At 41.4% G+C, this 10,643-nt stretch overlaps 1 protein-coding gene across 1 annotated transcript in view; it reads left to right on the top strand.

The window, feature by feature from the left end:
* The window catches only part of LOC308101377 (endonuclease V-like), a 71,309-nt gene extending 60,666 nt beyond the window's left edge, over window positions 1-10,643 (top strand). Inside the window, exon 9 of the mRNA XM_080450799.1 lies at window positions 10,306-10,643. The gene's annotated coding sequence lies outside the window, so the exon portion shown is untranslated. The remainder of the gene's footprint in view (window positions 1-10,305) is intronic.

Raw genomic sequence — 10,643 nt, 5'->3', positions numbered from 1 at the left:
TTTTACTCAATTTAAGTTCTCTTAAGTATTTTTACTCAAGGTATTTACTTTTAAATATTTGTACTCACTTTATTTACTTTTAATATTTTTTACTCACATTGTAGATCGGTCGTTTTAGTGTGTGTGTGTGTGTGTGTGTGTGTGTGTGTGTGTGTGTGCGTGTGTGTGTGCGTGTGCACGTGAAGCGCGCATGTGTGCTGAGCCAGCGTGTGCGTGTGTGTGTGAGTGTGCATGTCTTTAAGTAGCGCATGTGTTGCACGTTTGTGTTGATTAGTGTAACTGGTTGCATCTTTGTGTTGTAATCAGCTGCAGCTGTTGAGGCCGTGCTCGGACGGACGGACATACACGCAAACACACACGGTCAAATGTAGAGCGGCTGGCACCGCTAAAAAAAGCGCAATAAAAGACAAAAGTCAGTGCGTTAAACATGGGATTAAGGTGCAAAATGTCAGTGCGTGTCGACCGCATAATCCACATAAGGTAGACTGACACTGGTATAATCCGCAAGTACGTCCATGAGGAAGAGCAAAGAAAAGGAGGGAAAAAATAATATATATATATATATATACTTTGTTGTACACCAAATAGCGAAAATAGCTCATCTACTGTATAATCTCGCAAGCTTGTGCTATTACTGCAGAATGTTTGCCTTTTTTTGCTGAATGTTCATGGCTGAATGTTTGCCTATATTTGCCGAATTCACGTGGCTACGAGGATTTAATGCAATGATGCGACGCTTCAAGAGACAAGCTCTTATTCATACAGTACCTCCAAGTCTAAGTCTAATTCATCCCACAAGGAATTTCTGAGACTGTGGATGTGCTCCTCATCCCTGCTAACTCATCACAGAGGGAATGGGAGGGGAGAGATCCATTCAAGTGTAAACAAAGCACAAAATAACACAATGCTTAATTGCCACCATAGATGTTGTACCATTTAACTGTAAGTATGATATAATACAAAGGGAAAAAAAACCTTTATAATAATATCAAATCCAAAAAGTGCTATAAAATAAATGGAACATAACATATCATATGATATCTTCACACTTCATCCAGAATGAAGACTCACACTGGTGACTCCATTACAGTACTGTCGGTCATAACTGCTATTGTATAATGGATATTCTCTAGCAGAAATGAGAGCATTTCTGATGGTTTAGCTATAAAAGAAAGAAAATATGACTGGCTGAATAATCGTTACCATGTCTAATCTGTGGTTTCAGAGGTAAACACACACACACACACACACACATACACACACACACACACACACACACACACACACACACACACACACACACACACACACACACACACACACACACACACACACACACACACACACACAAAGCACAGAAGGTCACACTGTCGCAGAGCTATGCCAATGACACTTCCCCCTAATAACCAGGTATGGTACATAATAATGATATACAGTAATGTGTCCACCTCGAGCAGCTAATATACCTTGCAGTAAATTAACAACAAATCCATTGATGTGGAGACGTGGAGATCTCATCATTGGTCTTGCCTGATCCCAGGTCAGCCTTATGTGATTTCTAGCTCTCTGGCCATTCCAAGTCCATTATGTTGCCCTTTATTGCCTCCTCAGCACCTCCTTCGGCACTGTGGTTTCCTATAATGAGATATCACCTCTCTATCTCATTTTCTTTCTGTCTGGCAGTCTTCCTGACCCCTCTTTTTTCTGTTTCTCTTTCTACTGTAGGTCTCACCATCACACTCATGCTCATTGTCACTCTCCCACCCAGTGTACTTGTCTTTTTTTCCCCAAATATGCTGAAGATATCTTGGGTGGCTAATCAGAGCAAGTAGCTTAATGTGAGCTCGGTTAGAAGTGAAAACAGAGGCCTCTGGAACTTGGGGCAGCTGATGTCAGATACTTACTTCTCTAACAGGCTCAGTCATTATATTATTAGCTCCAGGCTGTTATACTTGTGTAATTGGGTTGATATTTTGGAGTCTTACACCTTGGTGTAAACTCACTCTTTCCAAAGTCTAAATATTACCACCTCTCTGTGTTTGAAGCAGATCCATTTCAAGTCTGTGCACCTCAGGCCTGTTTTACAAGATATCCATTATGTTTTAGTAGTATGTGGCGTAGGTTTCTTATTGTGTTTCTTACTATTTGACTTCCCTTCTGACCCACTGATAGATTCATTGTATGGACACAATGAATCAAGAAGGTGTTTGCACAGTATTGTGTTTGCACAATACTGTGCAAACACAGCATAACAACAATAATAAGCAAATATACTATACTTTTTTTTTTTATTTTTTATTTTTATCCCGCGATTTTTGTAACCCATTTTTTTCACCCGGTGCCAATTTCCTAAGTGATCCTGGGCACTACACCAGCCCTACACCAGTATTACACCTGTCACCCCACAGTAGGGAGGCCAGGGCCGAGCTCATGCTTCCTTCAGGCATGAGAGCCAACTGACCTTCTTGTCACCTGACAGGGGGGAGTTTCCCTGGTTGGACGTAGCGCGTGGAAGGAACACGTTATTCCAACCAGTTCCCTTCCCCTCCATCAGGCGCCCCGGCTGTCATGGGGGAGGCGGTATAGTGACCAGGATTACTACACGTTTTTGTGAGGGTATTAACTACCCTAGGAGACACGGGGAGAACATGCAAACTCCACACAGAGTAGGCCCTTTCGCCAACCCCACCTAGGGTATGGGCGCTGATGACGCGGAGGAGAAGACACGCCTCCAGTGTGTATAGCAAATATACTATACTAATAAGATATAGAGACGATAAAGTCCTTTAGCAGCAAGGGGCGGGGGGGGGGGGTAGTTTTGTGTCTGGATTTATAAAGTGTGCAATAAGGCATAACCGACCGTGTATGCAGATACATTTGACGTGGTGCAATATCGGTTTGAGCAATCTGTACAGGAATAATTCCAGTGAAAAACATCCTTGTTCATGGCTCTGACAGCCACCGAGAAAAGAAAAAGCTCTTCTTGAGCATTGAGCCCTGGGCATTTAGACACTAAAATCAGATTATTTAGACACACAACTGATCGGGTCGATCTTCGAGCGTGTGTGTGTGTGAGCGTGTGGGTGTGATGTTTTCTATATGAGATAAAATAAACCTAGGTGGTAGGAGGGAAGAGTCAAGAGCCAAGAGCCAAGCCAAGTTAAATAACAATAAGAAATAGATAACAAATGAATGAAGATAAAATAGAATACTGATTTGCTGGCCCAAGATAGGCCCAAGCACTAGATCTCTGAATGAGTGAACATATGGACTGTCTATCAATATATAGATGTACTGTGAATATCAATCTTTTGCTATACTGTTACATCTATAATGAATATACACATGAATGTGCTGTCTTTATGGGTCAGGCTGGCTCTTTTTAGAAACCGTTCTTATATTTTTGGATCATTTGAATAAAATTAAAAACGTTACTGGTTTTGGCGACCCCATGGCTCCTTTAGCACCACCCTCAGTCCATTTGCACAAACTTGCTTATCACATTAAAGAAGTACATTTACTTAAGTGCTGTATATAAGTATTTATTTTTATATTTGTATCTTTACATAAGTATTTGGATTTGAGGATTTTTATTGACTTTCACTGCACTACATTTAAAGACAAATATTGTACTTTTGACTCCAATATAGTTAGAAGGGGAAAAGTACATTATGAATTAACCACTTAAAGGGATATTTCATTTTAACTCTGGCTTTTGTGAGCACCCCAGACAGAGTATTTAGATATTTGATATTCCTTTTAATAGACACACCCCTTTCCTATACACAAACCCATTGCGACTTCAAACTCCATTTTAATCATGATAGATTAATCAAAAACACCCGTCCTTGGTTCTGGTGACTGATATTGTCCTTCTAATACGTGAGGGGGCGGTGTCTTTTCAATTACCTTTGTCATTTCTTTTTTTTCTTTTTCTTCTTTTTCCCAAAAGATTATAAAAAAGAAATGAAAAATGTAATTGAAAAATCACGGCTCCCTCACACATTAGAAGGAAAATATCAGTCACCAGAACCCAGGGCGGGTGTTTTCAATTAATTTAACATGGTTAAAATGGAGTTTGGAGTTACAATGGGTCTATATAGGAAGGGGTCTGATTAAACAAATATCAAATATCTAAAGCCTGAATCAAGCAACTTAAAAACTATCTGGGGTGCTAACAAAAACCTGAGTAGACGTTAAGATGACCCCAAACATGTTGAAAGTGAAATATAGTGAAAATATCAGATTAACAGTACAAGCTCACAACGTTAGATCAGCTAATTTCACTATTATTAGTATTATTTGTTGAATATTTCTCAAAAATCTTTTAATGTATGGGTAAAATGTCAAAATTTCAATACAGCAATGCATTGACTTTCAAAAGAAAATGTGCTTTGTAATTGTACTTCGGAATGAATAATATTTGGCTCCTCGCAAAGGTAGACCATTCACAGCGAACTACAGTACACAGCTCTGATGGTGCTGCTACACCAACCCCAATCCCAACAAAAGTAGACCAATTGCAGCGAGCCACACAGCTCAGCTGACACGCTGATATGCCAAATACAGCTCACCTCACACTGCTACAGTAAGCTCACATTAGAACATTAGCACAATGGTTTTTCGTTCACATGCTACACACCCAGTAACTTGCTATCCATAGCATGGGAAACCTTTATTAGACTCAACTGCTTCTAAAAATTGAAATGAACTTCTAAGAGCTGTGGCCTTCTCAGCTGTGCCTTTCACCGAGTCTTCTCTGCCGGCCACTTTGGTTTGAAATAAACCACAATTCATGAGCTCTATTCGTTCTCTCAGAGTTAAATTGATTAACAGAGAGGATTTTACAGTGTATACTGAAAGTGTTTTTCTTTATGTGCTAACCAAGGGGTCAGAGGACACATTGGGTCCATCATACAGTTTGTGTTATTTTCTATCTATGAGTGTTGTTAAATGAGTAAGACTTGGCATTGGGCACCATCGTGCCAGGCTGGTCCCACAGAGCTGAGCGTCGAGGAAGGACAGGGCCGGAAGGGGACTGACTCTGCAGGAATGCCAGCCAGGAATAGAAGCAGTCGTGTTTGCCAGTATTGATCAGCGGGAGAGAGGGAGGTCAGGGGACCAGTCTACGGATGGGCATTTATAGGGACGTTGGGTCAGAGAGATGCTGACAGCATGGGACACTGGCCAGGTAGAGGGCAGAGGAAGTGTGTGTTTTGTTTCTGGAAGGTGACAGGGAATTGCTTTAGAGGATAAGACCTCTGCCATGGCTATGCAAATAGACCAGGACCCCTGCCCACTTGAAATATCTAGGGTGCAAAACCTTGAAAATGATGAATCCACACGAGGCACCTGGCCCAGACGGCATCCTCAGCTGAGTCCTTAAGGCGTGCCCGGACCAACTGGCAGATGTTTTTACAGTTATTTTCAAACATGACCTGCTCCAGTCCGTATTCCCTGCATGTTTTCAAAAGGAAACTTCTACTTGTCTGACAAACGACACTGGGGGATCAGGTCTTGATCCAGCAGGCTCAGGACAGTGACAGTGAATAACTGTTGTATATATATCAGGGGTTCTCAGGTGCAAACGATTAGCTGTTCACAGACCAAAAGAGGCGAAACATAATCTCCGGCCTTCGGCCATCTGGCCTGGTGGCGATAAATATCATCGGTGATGTCTTCTCTGCCAGCCACAATTGCTGAGCTCTATTTCATTCTCTCAGAGTTAAATTAATTAAGACTGGGGGGGGGTTTATGTTGGATTTGAATTGACATTTTTTATATTTGTATCAATTCTTATTTATTTTCCCCTCCTTTCCAATTACACCCCCTGGCGGTCCCCACTTAGAAAACTTTTGGCTTAAATTAAATGCACCGCCAATGTCTAACAATAGTACTTTGTGTTTTACCATGCAGTAACACATTAATTGAACAAATGTCACTTAATTAAGGGCCTGCTTTTTGCACAAAACATGACATAATCAATATGAGCAAAGCACGACACTGTAGTAATTGAATCGAAAGATCAATGGCAAAAAGGAGTGTTTGAAGAGCAGTGCAACCTCTCCCTGTTCTCTTCTCTCTTTCCTCTGCCATCTCAATTCTTGTCTGTCTTTCCAACATTTGCTGAGTTATGAGTGTTCCCAAAATGTGTGAGGAGTGAGGACATTTATTATCTCCGCCAGGCTGGAACGGCCCGGAGGCAGAGATGATGTTTTCACCCCTATCCGCCCATCCGCCCGTGTTGCATCTGTGAGAAGCTAATCACCGCTGGACCAAGCACCATGACAATTAGTATGCACAATCCCAGTAGGCCAAGGAAGAACCTCCACCCCAAATTATTTAAACTGGCCCTATAACAGGCTGCTTCATGTGTTATTACTCTTGAATCGTAGGTCGTACAATCAGAAAAGGTATTCCATGGATTCCTTGGATCATGATGCAACTCCCCATGTAGGCCCTGCTCATTTCCACCTGATAAGATTTTCCACCATTTTGCGTTTTCTTAAAAACAGTTTTGTCCAAAACTCATGCAAATTGGTGCACATTATCTCTGGAGTCATGTGATCAAGATGTATCAGTTTGATTTTCCAGATTTTATTCCAATTGGCTACATTTAATCTCATTACAACGTGTAGAGTTGTTGTTATTAGGAATGAAAACAAAGTAGCACCACCGGAAGAGGAGGGCTGAAGGAGAGGTGTTTTTTTTTGGCCGGTTCCCAGATTGGCTACGATTGCATTCCAAATCTGCAAAAATCCTGAACGCAGCATCCGATCTGCCCGAGCAATACACGTTCCCTTAGTGGATCAACCATATATTGTAACTGCAACGTTTCTGTGTGTGTGTGTGTGTGTGTGTGTGTGTGTGTGTGTGTGTGTGTGTGTGTGTGTGTGTGTGTGTGTGTGTGTGTGTGTGTGTGTGTGTGTGTGTGTGTGTGTGTGTGTGTGTGTGTGTGTGTGTGTGTGTGTGTGTGTGTGTGTGTGTGTGTGTGTGTGTGTGTGTGCGTGCGTGCGGTTTTGGAGGTTGTCCAGAAACAAAAATCTACTAATGTCAGTATCTGTGTGTCTGTGGAGGACGGACTTGCATCGTTCCTGGGTAGTTAAATACATTTCTGCAATTCATGACACTACAGCGAGTATTAACATTCATTTGGAAAGGGAACAATCCAAGAACAATAGCAGCTATCTGTTCCGTGTGCGCTGCCATTCTTCTAACTGCAGCTCTATCTCCCCTCTCATCAGCAGAGTGTGCTCGACACTCCTTCTCTCTCTCCAGTCAGAGTTTGAAGCCTCTGAAACAAGTGCATTGATCGTTAGGTCATTCACTGCCTGTTCGGCCGCCATTTTCCCAATAGCTTTCTCTGAACTGTCTCTCCCTGTTTCTTCCTTGTTAGCAGCAGCTCTGCTGGTTTCTTCCCAGAAACACTCACTTGCCTGACAGAGCAGCGATCTCATTAATTTCTTCCACAAAGACAGCTCCCCACCTCCTTATGTATTTTTAGCCCAGCTACATGAGTAGCTACATTGGAGCTACAAGGATTGCAACATTGGGTCAGTCCATTGGTCCGTCCAACACTTAAGTTCCAAACAAGATATTGAAAACCACTGGTTTGCTTTCCATAGAATTTGCTGTGCAACTTCATTCTTGCCAAGAGGTTGAACCCTACTGATTTTGGTGACCCCATTGATTCTTATTCTCTAGGCCAAAATGTCTGGGTCCAAGGTGCACAGCTTCTAAGGGCTTTTAGACTCTGATCTCTTTTCTCGCAGTTTTTTTCAGTGTTAATTTTGACAGCAGATTTTGATGTAGTTTTAATCATATCAATCTTTAATCAATCTTTTAAATACAATTCCATTCAGTCATATATACTGTTTTGCTTTTAGTCTAGTTTTAGTTGACTAAATTTATATCATAAGATTTTAGTCGACTAAATCAACAGTTGATTTACTCGACTAAAATCTATTTTGGCAGTTCTTGATGGCATCGTAATGCATGATTTGTAGACCAGCTATTTTCTGAGTGTGACAGTGCATGCGGACGCAACCAAGCATAAAATAATAATAATAATAATAATAATAAACTTTATTTGTATAGCACCTTTCATGACATGAAATGCATCTCAAAGCTTTTTTTTTTTTTTTTTACTTTCGTCAGTGAAAAAAGATAGTCAACGAACATTTTTTTGTTACAGTTTTAGTCATCGAAATTAACTTTTTATTTTATTTTATTTTTCTTCTTTTTTTAATTTAGAGTAGCCAATTATTTTGTACCCCTTTTTCTCCCCAATGTAGTCGTTATGCCAATTGATTCCTCCCCACACACATTTCTGTGTTGTCACTGCTGTCGTACCCTACTGACTCATCTGCCAGTGAGGAGCCCCCACCAGGAGCCTTCGTTCTACTCCTCCCGCCCTACTCTCCCCACTGACAGGTGCCCCCCCCCCCCCCCCAGCCTGTAGGAGTACGTGCAGTGACCGATATCACCCTCCCTGCCCAGCTTCCCTCCCCCGAACACGGGCCAATTGTGTTAGTGTAGACGCTCGACAAAGCCGGATGCAGCACTGTGGATTCAAACCCACAACCTCCGTGGTGGTGGGCAGTGACTTTACCACTGCGCCACCCGAGCGCTTAACACTGCTTTTCATAGAAAAAAAATGATGTGTTCGCTTTCTCCCTTTACTTTCGCCCACAACTCTGATCTGCATCACACCTTGCCTTCTCTCCCCTCTACCCTGTCCGCCATTCTGATCGTTTTTTCTGCATTGAGAAACGAGCTTCATTTGGTTTTGTGTAGTTGTTTTGGTAGTAGTTAAAGACGGGGTGCCGTGATTTTCAGTGATCCCCCCCCCCTAAAACATAATCATCAGGTATTATGGTTATACTAGGAGGAAGATTTTTTTCAAAAAAGTGTACAGAAATTGTTAAAATTATGTTTTTATGTGGACACGCCTAGTATACCTGGTTCTCACCTTAGCACCTCCTCCACCACCTTAGCACCACCCACCTGTCCTAGTCCCTCCTCCTCCTCATGCCCACACCTGTTGTGTTATGATAATGAGGGGGAGGGTATATTTTTACTGTGTCATTAAAGCGCTGTTTTTCTATTGGCACGTTTGACCCTCAAGGTTTCAGCCTCCAGGAAGAAACTCAAAATAGTCAGAGAAGACACAAAACACCATAAAAACACCACCAGGGGGCTTAATGAAGTTCTATCAACCTCATAGACACATGAAAAACAGAAAAAGTGCAAAATCATGGCACCACCTCTTTAATACAGGTAACGTGTTTGAAGAGTATTGTAAGATAGAAGGTGTTCTGGATCAATAGGGGACTATGGGCAGCAATCACTCCAGGGTAACGGGTCAGAACACTATTGATGCTCTGGTGAGTTTGTGAAGCAAGGTAATGCAGTCCAGTGATTCTGTCTAGACTGTTGCTATATCTGCTGTGTGAGGAGGTCAGGGACCGCTGTGAGGGTTATCTTCAGCTGAAAGTGTAAGCCTAAGAGTGTGGTATTCGAGTCCTGGACAAGCTGTCCAGGACCAGTGATGAGTGATGAATGATGCATACTTTAACCCTTTAAGACCAGGAAAACATCTGTGTCATTTTTTGATTTGAGCAAAAAAGCATTATTTTACACTTTGGTTATTCAAAAATAGCAGATCTACAAGCTCGTAGCGCGGCACTCGGCACAGAGTGCCGTGCTACGAGCTTGTAGATCTGCTATTTTTGAAAAATTGTGAAAATGTGTGAAAATCTCTGAATGTATGTATTGAACATTTTTAACTCCAATCTTTGCTTCTGGGGGTCCCTGGAACAAAATATTTTGAGATGGGGGGGGGGGGGGTCCGCGGCCAAATACAATAGATTTTTGGGGGTCCTTGACAATTATGAAAAAGTTTGAGAACCACTGATTTAGCAACATAGGTTTTTTAGAAGACTGTTGGGATTTAGAAGACATTTGTAGAATCGGCTTCAGGTCTTAATGGGTTAAAAGCTCTGAGGAAGGTTCTGTGCTGAAATGCATAAGGGTCTTTGATCTGAGCCAAATGGCTGAATGATGCATGCCCAACAATCAATGTTATTGTGCTTTGATACAATGTCGTAGTGATGTAAGCATGATGTCCATATTTGGGCAAGGAGGAGGAAAAAGATGGAGGAAACATGCAATGTCTGCGTCTTACGGCTTTATTTTATCTTAGTATTGTAAAGCACTCTATAACCCTGTTTTGAAATGTGCTTTATAAATAAAGTGAATAATTATCATTATTAATAGTTAATTATAATTTTCCATCTCTTTCAGATTTGCAGAACACGAGAGAAGGACTCAAAGTACCTCAATGGAAATAAGCCCTTGAGCTTTATTGTGTTTTATCCTTTTGACAGATATGTACAAACTTAATTGTTCATGTACAGGTATTTGCATTTTTATCAATAAAAACATCAATGAACTATGAGATACTGTATTTCTGGAAGCAAACAACGATGAAGTTGATTGCATTCATTCTGTGTTGTTTGCGCTTCATCTCACCTGCCTGAAAGCTCTCCATAATGTTTCATAAAATGTTTATTTTATGCTTCTAAAATGTTTTTCCAGTGCTCTAAATGCACCAGAGCAGGCCCCAAAGTTGTTTCCAATAA

This window comes from Gymnoscopelus braueri (assembly GCF_963280865.1).
Source record: "Gymnoscopelus braueri genome assembly, chromosome: 2".
NCBI lineage: Eukaryota > Metazoa > Chordata > Actinopteri > Myctophiformes > Myctophidae > Gymnoscopelus > Gymnoscopelus braueri.
Note: the sequence above shows the minus strand (reverse complement) of the source record. Positions and strands in the feature narration are given on the sequence as shown.